Raw genomic sequence first — 14,412 nt, 5'->3', positions numbered from 1 at the left:
CAAGTGGGAGTTTGTTGGGTTTTATGCCCTAAATAAAACTCTTTACAATCTGATTAGTTATCAACACAAGAAATTTGAAGTGATTAATGTTTGCATGAATTTTACATGCTAATGGTTTAAATATGTTTATTACATTTACACACAAAATCAGTTAAATCCAGATCATATGTTTATTCACGGTTACAGTATCGTCAACACAGTGGAATGTGATTGTGATCATATGAATCAAAAGAATAACTCCCTGTTTCATCAGTGTTTTGGATTTACACTAATGTGATAATTAGTGATGATGTGTACTTACACTTGGAGTAAGTGTTATGTTCTTTCCAGGACATTAGTAAAGTATACTAGTTTTGAATGTATGGAGTATACATTGGACTGAACCGATATTGCAACTAAGTTAAGATATTACAAACTTACCGTTATATATATCTTTCCAAGTCAATATCAGTAGTTGATCTTAAGATTAAAAGAATCTAAATCCTGATATGTAAAGACCGCTTAGTTTAATTTAGAAATTAGCAGTTAATCACGTTTAATTATGAAATTATTTATAGCTATTTAAATAATTATTTATACTGTTATTTTTGAATTCAGAGATGCATTTTTATGTCATGTAGTAGTTTTTCATAATTTTGTATTTCTGGTGCCCGGTATTTTGGAACTCGGTGTTTGGCTCAGTAAAAATCACAACTTAGTATGTTAGTAGTTTGGGACGGTTTATTAGACATCGGGAATGTCGGGAATGGCCGGGAATTTAGAATTTCCCAAAAATACCCCTTTAGTGTTAATTATGTTATTTTAGTGTGGAGGGGCAAAATGGTCTTTTTGCCCCAATGATATTTTGTCCTTTAGTGGACTTAGTAAATTAATTATATATGTTTATTTATGTTAGTATTGGCTGAAATGGAGTTGTTATATGTCTAAAAGCTTTTTATTTCATTTCATCAAAAAAATTACAAACTTAGAAAAATAGAAAAAATTTCAAAAAAGGCTCTCTTTCCTCTCTTTCTCTCTCGGCTGGTAGGGTGATTCTAGGGCTGGAATTTCTGATTTTCAAGCTAGTTTCCTTCAATCTAAGTGTTCTTCAATCCTTGGTAAAGTTTCTAAACCTTTTCTTTTTCTAATTTTTAGAAAATAGTTTAATGCATGCTTAGTTTTAAGTTGTTCTTGCTGCTGGATTTTGATGATTGTTTCTGAAGTTAAAGCCTGATAATTTGAGGTTAATTAAGCTACTTGTGGTGCTTGAGGGTTAGATTGATTATAGTTATGGTTTTTCTATGCAAAAGTTTGGTTTTTCAAAGTGAAATTGAGATTTTGGTGGCTGTGATTATTGCATGAGTTGGTTTTGGTTTTCTGCAGCTTTAGTATGCATGATTAGGTAGTTTTAATCTAGGTTTGATGCTTGTTATGTTGTTTAGTCAAGTTTTGAGTTTAGAACTCAATCTTTGACCTTTAATGGTGAAATGAGTTTCTGTGGGTGAAGCTCGATTTTGTTGCTTTAGAAATGTTGTTTGGGTCATATAGAACAGGTGTGGAAGGTTTCATGTGAATTGGAGTTGATTTGATTGAGTTATGAATTTTTGAAGTTGCTGCCTGCGAGGAACCGGCATTCCGGTTGTACATCCGGAATTCCGGATGGGGTTCTGAAATGTCCCAGAACCGGAATTTCGGTTGGGCAACCGGTCTACCGGTTGGGGAAAATTCAGGAACCCTAGATTTCCTCGATTTTATGTTTTTGGGGGTATTGCCATGCTTTTTATCGATAGGGAAACTTTTAGTTCCTAGTTTAAGTCCCCGAGAAGTGATTTAGCGTGTCACTTATAGTGTTGTGATTTTTATGGTTTAGAAGGCTGTAATCCGCCGCGCAGATAGTTCCAGTCAGGTTGACCGGCACACCTGAATTCGGAATCCAGGTAAGATTAGTATAACAGTATGCATATGTAGATTACATGTTTAGTGTGCATGTAGGAAGCCTGTTAGATTTTACATTAGATATGTATGTTGGCTTCGAACCATCCAACTGTGTCACGTCGGTACAGGCTGGAGTATGACTAGCAGCCGGAGTATGACCAGTTCGACCGATCAGGCTGATACTTAGGTTGGTGGTTCCGTACTATTGACGTATCACGTCGGTACAGGCTGGAGTATGACCAGCAGCCGGAGTATGACTGGTTCGACCGATCAGGCTGATATTGTAACACGTCGGTACAGGCTGGAGTATGACCAGCAGCCGGAGTATGACCGGTTTGACCGATCAGGCTGTTACTTGTCAATAGTACCGTCCCTATGAACGTTCAGAACTTAGTACCGTGCTGGACACGGCAATTAGGGGGACTCAGTATCGTGTTGGACACGGCAATTAGGGTTATGATCAGGGGCATGGGCGTCTGATCATGACCAGGTTTTATGTATGAATATTATTATGCTTTTCTTACTGAGTCTGTTGACTCACAGTGCTACGTTTATGTGTAGGTAAAGGCAAGGCTAAAGCTGATTGACCGTGAACGAGCCTATGAAGATTGTACATATCGGGGCGGTTAGGCCTGGAGCGTACGATCATCGGGACAACAAGGATAATTTTGTAACTAGTCGCTAGGCGACAATTATTTTGTATGAACAGTAAACTTTTTGTAAATGATTTTGTAATCGGGATCCCGAGTCTTTTGTATAAATATTTTACAAGTTTAATTAAAAAGCAAAAATTTTAATTAATCACGTTTTCCATAAACCTCGTTGATTAGCAACGAGCTGCACAGCATGTTTAAAAAATCACGTAATACGCCTATGTTAGTTAGGGTGTTACAATTTGGTATCAGAGCCGCCAGGGATTTTTCCGAAGATCGTCACGACATGTACAATCATCATCAGCAGTTAGCTCGTTTCACGGTTCAGTAAGCCTTTATTGCTTTAGTAGTTTATTTATTTATTTATGAATAAGAAAAGCCTGTTAGGAAGCATGTTAGTAGCCTGATAGTAGAATGGGCGCATGTTTCGTTTTTAATTTCCAAATTAAGCGGCATTAGTAAGCTCTCGATGATCGTGACCTGAAGTGCCAACTCGGGGTTTCGAGGGTGTTCAGACTAGATGGACGCCAGATGAAATATTAGGAGTCAGGGCATCTCAGTCGGGTCAGATCAAGGTCAAGGAGCTCAGTTTCCCCAAGTGTTATGGGCTGAGGTAGAGGTCCCAGGGGCAGGGCTCGTTGTCGGGGTGATGTCAACTCGCCACAGGCTGCCCAGGTCAATCAGGAAGCCCAGAATTGGGAAGTTGGGTTTGCTGAAATGCAAGCCAGAATAGAGGAACAAGATAATGAGATTCAGAGATTGAGGCAGCAGGGTGCTCCTGCAGTGCCGGTGCCAGAAGTTCCAGTGGCACCCGCCCCTGCTGCTCAGGCCGAGGTAGTGGTAGCGGCAAAGTTAATGGAACCCTTGTATGAACGGTTCCGGAAGCAAGCACCTCCGGTCTTTCTGGGAGGTCCAGATGTGATGAAGGCCGAACAGTGGCTAACGATGATCACCAAAATCCTGAATTTTATGGGTGTCACCGGGAATGACAGAGTGGTGTGTGCCACTTTCCAGTTTCAAGAAGACGCTTTTGTCTGCTGGGACATGGTGTCTCAGATTCACGACGTCACCACCATGACCTGGGAAAGGTTCCAGGAACTCTTCAACGCCAAGTATTATAACGAGGCGGTCAGAAGCGCCAAGAGGAAAGAGTTCGCCCACCTGACCCAGCGTGAGAATATGAGCGTGACCAAGTATACTACTCAATTCAATCGGTTGGCGAGGTTAGCCTCGGGAATAGTGCCAACCGACTTCAACAAGAAAGATAAGTACCTGGACGGGTTAAATGTGAAGATTAAGCATGACTTGATGATCACTACCGACGATAAGATCACCTATGCTGAAATGGTGGAGAAAGAATTGTGAGCTGAGGGCGCAGTTAGATGTATGTTGGAATCAATTAGTACTCCAGTATGTGGCGGGGCTCCTACCCCTCCTGCGTCAGGTTTCAGCAGGGGAGGTAGTGGTTCGGCCATGGACTAGAGGAGGAAATCATCTACTGCATCCGGTGGCTCGAGGCAGAACAAGAGGTTCCGAGGGAAACCAGAATCAAGGCGGTCGTCAGGGTAGTGTTGAGACCCGTTATTCCTACCGGAGTGTCTCATTAGTACGAGGCATCCTCCGGGTGAGTGCTTAGGTCAAGGTTTATTTTGTTGTTGGGTTATATGCCCTAAATAAAACTCATTTCATATAATCAGATTTACTTATTAATAAAGATCAAAAATAACATTTTATGTTGCATGGTTCACATGATTTATTTCATGATTATAGGTATATAGTGTATGAATTCTTTTTAAGTCCAGAACATATGAGTTGGTTAAAGATTATAGTGTTGTCAGCACAGTGGAATATAATCTTTATTATATGTTCAAAAGTAGATTCCCTGATTTGTCAAAACACTGGATTTAGACTGACATGGTATAATCAGCGATAGGTATTCTTACACCTTGGAAAAGTGTTATGTCCTTTCCAGGACATTGGCAAAGTTTACCAGTATCGGATGCATGGAGTATGCATTGGAATGGACCGATATTGAACTTTGAATTAGATTTTGAAACTTACCGTAATATCTATTCAATTCAATATCATAAGTTGATCCTAGATCACATGATCGAAATCATGATATGGTTAGGCTCAATTTCAAGAGTGTTATTCGTGTTCTTTGACTTGTTAGTTAAGCCTTCTTCTGTATCAGGGTGATACGTACATTTTGGGAACACGGTAATACAATTGACTGGGGGAGCGCTAACATAAATATGGAATCTATAGCTTCTATTTGGCAAATAGAAGTAAAGGATGATTTCCTTCGAGCTTAACCAAACGAAGATAAATGGTGGAGATCTCATTTCACTTATGTGAAATATCATTTATACAGGGTTAAGTGTTTTAAGGATAAAATACATTGTAGGGTGTTACAGTAATTTAATCCCTGTACAGTGTAAATCATCTATATAGAGGATCATTGATCACATTAGGGTTATAACAATGGATAAGTAATGACGTGTCTATATCGTGGAACATATAGAGCGTTTCTATATGACTGAGAGTGCAATTCCAAGTTCTAAGTGTGGATTCAATGAGGAATTAATAAGTTAGGGAATTTACTTGGTAAATTCGGTTCGACTTATTGGAAGCTCGGTTATATAGACCCACGGTCCCCATACTAGTTGAGGCCATACTGCTTGTAAGACTCAGTTAATTGATTTTAATTGATCAATTATAATTCTAAAAGTTAGACTATGTCTACTTTATGAATTCTCACAGTTTAAGGATGAAATCGTAAATAAAAGGGTTTCTAGGTTTAATTATTAATTAAGAGACTTTGTATGTCTAATTAATAATTATTTTAAATGACAATATTATTTAATAATCTATTTTAGTTATTAAATAATTAGTTTTGGCATTTAAATGATTAGAATTGGAAAAGTGGCATTTTTGGAGAAATAGAAATAAAATTGAGGAAACTGCAAAATCCAAGTGAGGCCCATATTCCCTCTATGGCCGAGCACTCCCTTTGTGTTTCCCAATTATTATTTTTATTTTTTAATTTTCATGTAATTGCTAATCAAAGCCTAGCTATAATAGGAAAGTGGTGGATCACACTAAATAAGGCAGTTAATTGATTACACAGTAATTAAGGAAACTGTTTTATTTGAAAAGTTGTGCTCTCCCTTTTCCCTATATAAAGCAACCTTGCTCTCTTTTCTTGTATGAATGATAAGCCACAAAATTAACAGAGAAAAGAGAGAGAATTTTCGAAATCCTTGTGAGATGAGTAGTGCCCACACACATCTAGTGGTATCTCAATCATAGTATGGAAGACTATGGAATTTCTGCATCAAAGAAGGAGAAAAGAAGATCCAGGTTCAGATCTTGGTGATGCTCTGCTACAGAAAGGAATCAAGGGCTAGAGATCTGAACGGAAGGAGTCATATTATTCCGCTGCACCCACTGTAAGGTTTTCTAACTTTATATGTGTTTATTTTCATTGTTTTAGAATTCATATTAGGTTGTTAATCCAACATACTTGTTAGTACATCTAGATCCTGGTAAAATAATTTCCAACAACTGGCACCAGAGCCATGGTAATGATTTACTTTCATGTAATATGAATTAAAACGATGATTGCATGTTTCTGTGTTGATTTGGATGGTTTCATGTTGGTTTATGTGTTAGTTGATGAATGTATATGTTGTACAGTTTCGTTTTCCATGAAAAATATTTTTTCAATTTTTTGAAAATATTTTATTTGGATTCCTTGTTAAAAATTGAGCAACTTTCTTTTTTACGGAACTCGATTCCGATAAAAATTGAGAAAGATACGAATTTTGGAAAATTGGGATTCAAGGTTGTCAAGGGTGGTGCTCATGCGCACCAGACCCTCGGATCAGCCTTCCCTCCGCGCGCGTAAGCCTGGGCGTGCACCCTGCAGCTGACCGAGTTTTCTCGGTCAGGCACCCTGCAGGCGCCGAGCTTCCTCGGCGTGAGCACTCCATCCGCGCGCGTGACAGGCTGCTAGCAGCCTCTCCTAGGCTGCAGATGCAGCCTACTGGGCTGCTTTCCCAAAAATTGCGATTTTTGGGGTTTTTCCCCAAAAATCCAATTTTTTTCATGGGATTGTTTCCCAAAATTTATTTTTCCAATTTAAAATATTTCTAAATTGAAATGTTTCCAATTTTAAATATTTTCAATTTGGAATTTTTTCCAATTTTAAATATTTCTATTTTGGATTGTTTTCAATTTTTAAATATTTCCTATTATGGTCAAATTTAAAAAATTTGTTAAGTTCTTTAATATTTATTTATTATTTAATTATAAGATTAGATATTTTAATATTTAAGATATTTTAAATTAAAAGATAGCTTTGTCTTTTTATTTAAAATATTATATTAAAATTATCTTATATGACAAATTAAATAATTAATAAATTTGAAATTAACATAGATATTTTTATAGATATACTTACCATAATGTTTTTCAAATTCAAAAATTTGTTATTTTGTTAAATATTTAATTATTTATAAATTATAAGTATAAAAATGATATTTTTTCTATATATATATATATCATTTTTTCCTTATTAGAAATTTATAAATCATATCTTAAATATTTAAATAACATAGATATTTTTGTAGAGATTTGAATATTGCTTAATTTGAGATATTTTGACATATAATTATGGTAATTATTATTTAACCAAATCTATTTTAAAATTGGTTTATTTTATTAAATTATAAGATCTGAAAGTGATATTGGAGATTCTTTCCTTTTAAATCATTGATCTGATTAGATATTTAATTTGATTCAAATAAACCTAGATATTTTAAAATTAGTTTCCTTTATTTGGTTAGTTTAAGAATAGTAATTTAATTATATTAATATCTTGTTTTCACATCTGTTACATGGACAATGTTTGTTTATTTAATATTGTTTAATCAAAACTTTTTAACAAACTTATTATTTATCTGATCTAAATTGCTATGATTAACTTGGTGACAGATCTAATGATCTGATTTTAATCATAGTCCAATTGACGATAGATCTTATAAATAATTTGTAACAGGTAAATTTTGTACTTCTTTCATCTGTGTAAACCTAGTAACATGATAGGGTCCATCCAAATCATTTGACCTGTGTGAGCCTATATGTTTGCTTTTGGGCTTAGATACATATAGGGAGCCCATTTAAGTTTTTACTAAGTAAATGGACTAGGTTGCTAAAATAAATTTTGACATAAGGAAATTTATTTAGGCCCAATAATGAATAACAATTGTTTATTTTAAGGTTAAATTCCTCTCTTTTGGGCCTTGTGTGAGAGTTGGGGGCCATAGAAGTGGGTACGACATACTGAACCCAGCTCCCCCTCACATGAACTACCCCAATTGTGAAGGCCCATTTGCCTTATTTAAATAATTGTATTAGGTTAATTATATTAGTCTAACCTAATTAAAATTGAATTAGCAACATAATTAACTTTTAAAATATATGAAATTAATTTTTCATTGTAATATTTTAAAGTTAATTTTAGAAAAACACTTAGTTAATGATATATTCTAGACAGTTATTTCTAATACTAGTTATTATTTCTAATATTAAATAGGAAAATATCATAGATTGTGAAATTAATTGTTTCCTAATTAATTTTGGTACAATCTAAGTTTAGAATATTTTCCTAGTATTAAACTAGAATTAATAATTAAGTTTCCTCTTTACTTAATTATTTGTTTCTTGAATTTAATACATTTAATTAAATTAAAAATTTCAATATCTAAGTTGATTTTCATCATGATACTTTAATTATGTTATTTTCATGTTATTTAATTAAAGTTGAAAATTATTTTAAGTTTGGAATCTTATTTCAGAATAACTTAAGTTTGAATAATTTTCAAAATATATTTTATTTTATTTTATTAATCATTTCCCAAAATTTCGAAATTACATTTCTTTAATGTAGAAATTTCGAATTTTATTTGAAAAATAGATTAAAGTTGAAAATTATTTATTTAATTTTGGACCAACTTAAATCAGTGACTTTTTCATTTGATGGTTAATTAAAATAAATGAACTAAAATATATTATAATTAGAAATTGAATTAATTAGTCTATGAAAGTATAGATAGATATTATCTGTTTTGCTTGAAGTATTTTTCTAGTGTATTTAATTAAATAGAAAATTAATATTTAAGTTGATTTTTTAATCATGATACTTAAATATTTGAAATTTTTCTTAGATATTTAATTAAATAGGGAAATTATATTTTTGTTGAAAATTAATTTTTATTAATTTTGGGCCAACATAAAATTAGAGTAATTTTTCAGGATTTATTTTTATTTTATTTTAAAGCATTTTCGAAATGCAATATATATTTATAGAAAATTAAATTTGAGTTGTAAATTAATTTAAATTAATTTTGAAACAACTTAAATTGAATAATTTTCTAAATATTTATGGAAATTATTACTAAGATGGAAATAATTCACGTTATGCATCTAAGTATAATTTATAAATATTAAATTAAAATTTATATTTAGAATTTTTCATTCTAAATTGGAAATTTTAATTAAATTAATATATATTTAAAATAAATGGATTAAAATAAATATTAGATGAAAATACAACCCTTCATTAAATAATGAGCTTTATTATTATAAGGATATTCGATCTCCATTGTTGGTTTTACATAGCTATTGTTTTAGTGAGTAATCCTCGCTAATGGAGGAACGTTCTTTAGCAAGTTAGCACCGTTTAATCTCGAAAGATAAGTAATCTTGTAAGTTTTTTTATATAGTTTATGATCACCCTAATGGTGGCGACTGTATAAGACTTGCAAGAATATGAAACAATGGTGGAAGCTCATAAGATAGAATAGCCTTGACTCTCGCCTAAACGGGAAAACGCGGATTCACATCTTGATCGAATAAAAGGTTGCTAGAATGTTTGACATTTTAGATGAGCTGACAACTCTATTCAATGGATGATAGCTTTGACTCTCGCCTAAACGGGACACTGACATCAGTTTGTTGAAAACCTTGGAAATTATTTAGGATTGTATGTTTTAGTATTTTCACTTGTCATTCCTACTTGCTATGTGCTTGATAATTTTTGAATTGTGTATGAATTTGTATTGAACCATGTTATTTTCTGTTATTAAATTGTAGTTTAATTTCGAATCTTCATTGTTGGTCTAACTTGATTTGTTTTTCTAATGAGATAAATCCCTAACGGATTTTCACCATTAGACTAACATAATAGTGTTAGATCTCGAAAGATAAATATTGTATATGCAACATCTAGTTGTTCATCAATTGATGACACCCTAGACTAGTGTTTTACAATATGAAACAAGAAGATTGTATAAATAAGATTACTTTGACTCTCGCTAATCGGAGCATCGTTGGATTCTTATTTAAAACGAAATTATCCTAATTCCTCTTAGCTTATTCATTTCGAATTAGCTTAAAGACATATCATTGGATGAATGGTCTATAAATCATATAAAGTCTTAATTTCTCTTAAGAAATTAGATGACGCATATGATTATATTCCCGGAATTCTATCCCAAAATGATATAACTCCTCAATCTTAGATATCTCCTACTTGTATAGGCAAATCATAGAGTTAGATTAGTAGTGGTGGTCCAAGAAAGAATTACTAATTATACAGTTACACTTTCACAAGTGTTTCATAACCATTTTCTTTCAATGGATTTAAACTGTATGAGTTTAGTATTCTGTGACCAGAATCCACTTGCACTATTCTAAGAACTCTTTGATGTAACTAAACTTAAGTCATCAAAAGATACAACCACATATTTTATAAATCTAGGTCATTTGTATCTTGTTCATAGTGGTTTTGACAAGATCATTCTCTGCAAAGAGTTAATATGCCTACATCCACTGAAAGTATAATCATCTCATTGGCATATGGATGTACATTCAGGGGTGGATATGAGTTTTCGTTGTATTCTTAAAACGATCACTCTAGATTTTACCTTACGCAAAAGAAATTTGAAATGTTTGAAAAATTTCATGAATTTCTAGCAATGGTAAGTGGTTAAAGATCTTGCGAACTGATAGGGGTGGAGAAAAAGTTAGTAGATATGCAGTTCAAAGATCATTAATTTGTTTTTGAATTATATCCAAACTTACCTCCCCAGAAATTCGAGTTGCATATTGATGATTAGTTACTAGTCGTTGCCTAAATCCTTCTATGGAAATAAAATTTCAGAATGATGCAATGGTTGTATACTTAATGTAAATCATTACTAGATTCATGGATGACCTAATCGAAATCTTAAGAAAAGCTAGAACTGCTAACCCTAGTTTGCATATTTGTTAGCTATTCTAAGTGATTAGGGGTGGAGCATCCCATAGTCATTAGATAAGAAAGTGTTTGTTTAAACAAATACTACTTTTCTAAGAAAATGACTAAATTTGAAAATAAAGTAGTGAATAAAGGAGATATTTTTTTTTTCTTGATTCCAAAAGTGTTCTATCATCTTATTTTACAAGATGATCCCACTGCCTGCTTCTGTTGTCTTAACACAACTGAAGAGGTCTATACCATTTAGTTTTCTTTGACATAGTTCACGGTACCTTGTTGTAGTGGGAGAGTTTCTAGGAACTCACCTTGTTATAACTTGGAAGACACTAGTGATTAAAATCCATTGTGAGTTTAAACAAGTAATGGATTGTCAAGATAAGAAACTAAGAAGAAAGCGAAGAGAACTATGGTTTGATCCATTCACATGGAGTAACCTAAAGTTTTCTATTACAAGGACATGAAAGGAAATTTTCGTTCATAAGTCTATTCAATGGACTTAACAAAACTTCCTATTCCTAGTATTGTAGGTTTGAGTTTATCTAAACCTATGGCTTGTGGTATACCTGGAAATTACTTACTCTAATGCAAGCATGAGATGCTGATGCATTTTCTTTCCAATGGAAATCTATAGAAGCTTCACAACTTCTTAGACATAGATTTTATTTATCTAAGGAAAAGTCTCAACTATTCCAGAGAAGATAAAGCCATGAAAGAATTTCTTAAATCAACAGTGAGAGGTCTCAGATATGCTTTAGTATGCCTTAGACCAGACACCTGCTGTTGAGTGGGAGTAATGAGTAAGTATCAGATTAATCCAGGAGAAGAACATTGGAAGACAATCAAGTAAATCTTAAGATTAAGAAGAGGAACTATATGTTAGTCAATAAGGGTGGTTTTGAAACTCTTAGACTACACCACATCAGATTTCGAGACTTGCCTGTGTGCTATAAAGTCTGCTGATGAGATGGTGATTACTTTGGGGGTGGAGTAGTGATTTTGGAGAAGTGTAAAAACCTATCTGAAATCTCTTAGTCTACCAGAAAGAGACTGAATGTTAAACGTTGCAGGAAAGATACTTTTTCAGTCTAAGGAAAGTTCTATACATTTGTGGCAGTGTTCCAACTTGCCCTAACTACAAGGGTTACTTCCTGAATAACGAAAGAGTAGTTGCCCAAAAGTATAGAATCCAGTATCCCAAAAGAGTAGACATATATAGAGAGGAATTTCACATTATCAAGGATTTTGTGATTAAGGAAGAGTAATAGTGGAGAAGAGGTTGTGTTTAATTCAACCTATCAGATCCTATTACGAGGAGTATACTACTATTACACTTGATTGGTATATCAAGGTGTTAGTGATTATTTGAAATGCACTTTTTGTTTTATATTAGTGCAAGTGGGAGTTTGTTGGGTTTTATGCCCTAAATAAAACTCATTTCATATAATCAGATTTACTTATTAATAAAGATCAGAAATAACATTTTATGTTGCATGGTTCACATGATTTATTTCATGATTATAGGTATATAATGTATGAATTCTTTTTAAGTCCAGAACATATGAGTTGGTTAAAGATTATAGTGTTGTCAGCACAGTGGAATATAATCTTTATTATATGTTCAAAAGTAGATTCCCTGATTTGTCAGAACACTTGATTTAGACTGACATGGTATAATCAGCGATAGGTATTCTTACACCTTGGAAAAGTGTTATGTCCTTTCCAGGACATTGGCAAAGTTTACCAGTATCGGATGCATGGAGTATGCATTGGAATGGACCGATATTGAACTTTGAATTAGATTTTGAAACTTACCGTAAATATCTATTCAATTCAATATCATAAGTTGATCCTAGATCACATGATCGAAATCCTGATATGGTTAGGCTCAATTTCAAGAGTGTTATTCGTGTTCTTTGACTTGTTAGTTAAGCCTTCTTCTGTATCAGGGTGATACGTACATTTTGGGAACACGGTAATACAATTGACTGGGGGAGCGCTAACATAAATATGGAATCTATAGCTTCTATTTGGCAAATAGAAGTAAAGGATGATTTCCTTCGAGCTTAACCAAACGAAGATAAATGGTGGAGATCTCATTTCACTTATGTGAAATATCATTTATACAGGGTTAAGTGTTTTAAGGATAAAATACATTGTAGGGTGTTACGGTAATTTAATCCCTATACAGTGTAAATCATCTATATAGAGGATCATTGATCACATTAGGGTTATAACAATGGATAACTAATGACGTGTCTATATCGTGGAACATATAGAGCGTTTCTATATGACTGAGAGTGCAATTCCAAGTTCTAAGTGTGGATTCAATGAGGAATTAATAAGTTAGGGAATTTACTTGGTAAATTCGGTTCGACTTATTGGAAGCTCGGTTATATAGACCCACGGTCCCCATACTAGTTGAGGCCATACTGCTTGTAAGACTCAGTTAATTGATTTTAATTAATCAATTATAATTCTAAAAGTTAGACTATGTCTACTTTATGAATTCTCACAGTTTAAGGATGAAATCGTAAATAAAAGGGTTTCTAGGTTTAATTATTAATTAAGAGACTTTGTATGTCTAATTAATAATTATTTTAAATGACAATATTATTTAATAATCTATTTTAGTTATTAAATAATTAGTTTTGGCATTTAAATGATTAGAATTGGAAAAGTGGCATTTTTGGAGAAATAGAAATAAAATTGAGGAAACTGCAAAATCCAAGTGAGGCCCATATTCCCTCTATGGCCGAGCACTCCCTTTGTGCTTCCCAATTATTATTTTTATTTTTTAATTGTCATGTAATTGCTAATCAAAGCCTAGCTATAATAGGAAAGTGGTGGATCACACTAAATAAGGCAGTTAATTGATTACACAGTAATTAAGGAAACTGTTTTATTTGGAAAGTTGTGCTCTCCCTTTTCCCTATATAAAGCAACCTTGCTCTCTTCTCTTGTATGAATGATAAGCCACGAAATTAAGAGAGAAAAGAGAGAGAATTTTCGAAATCCTTGTGAGATGAGTAGTGCCCACACACATCTAGTGGTATCTCAATCATAGTATGGAAGACTATGGAATTTCTGCATCAAAGAAGGAGAAAAGAAGATCCAGGTTCAGATCTTGGTGATGCTCTGCTACAGAAAGGAATCAAGGGCTAGAGATCTGAACGGAAGGAGTCATATTATTCCGCTGCACCCACTGTAAGGTTTTCTAACTTTATATGTGTTTATTTTCATTGTTTTAGAATTCATATTAGGTTGTTAATCCAACATACTTGTTAGTAAATCTAGATCCTGGTAAAATAATTTCCAACATTTGTGTGGCTGCCAGAATCTCTAGTAAATTGGATAGACCGTATGATAGTTATGAATCAGGGTTTGGAACCCTATTACCTGGCGGAGAGTTGGTTATCTCCAACAGGTGGATTAGGTCTATGCCGATCAGGATAGATGGTAGAGAGTTAAGTGCTGATTTGATAGAGATAAGTTTAGTAGAGTTCGATATTATTTTAGGAATGG

This window comes from Cannabis sativa, chromosome 2 (genome assembly GCF_029168945.1).
Source record: "Cannabis sativa cultivar Pink pepper isolate KNU-18-1 chromosome 2, ASM2916894v1, whole genome shotgun sequence".
Taxonomy (NCBI): Eukaryota; Viridiplantae; Streptophyta; class Magnoliopsida; order Rosales; family Cannabaceae; genus Cannabis; species Cannabis sativa.
Note: the sequence above shows the minus strand (reverse complement) of the source record.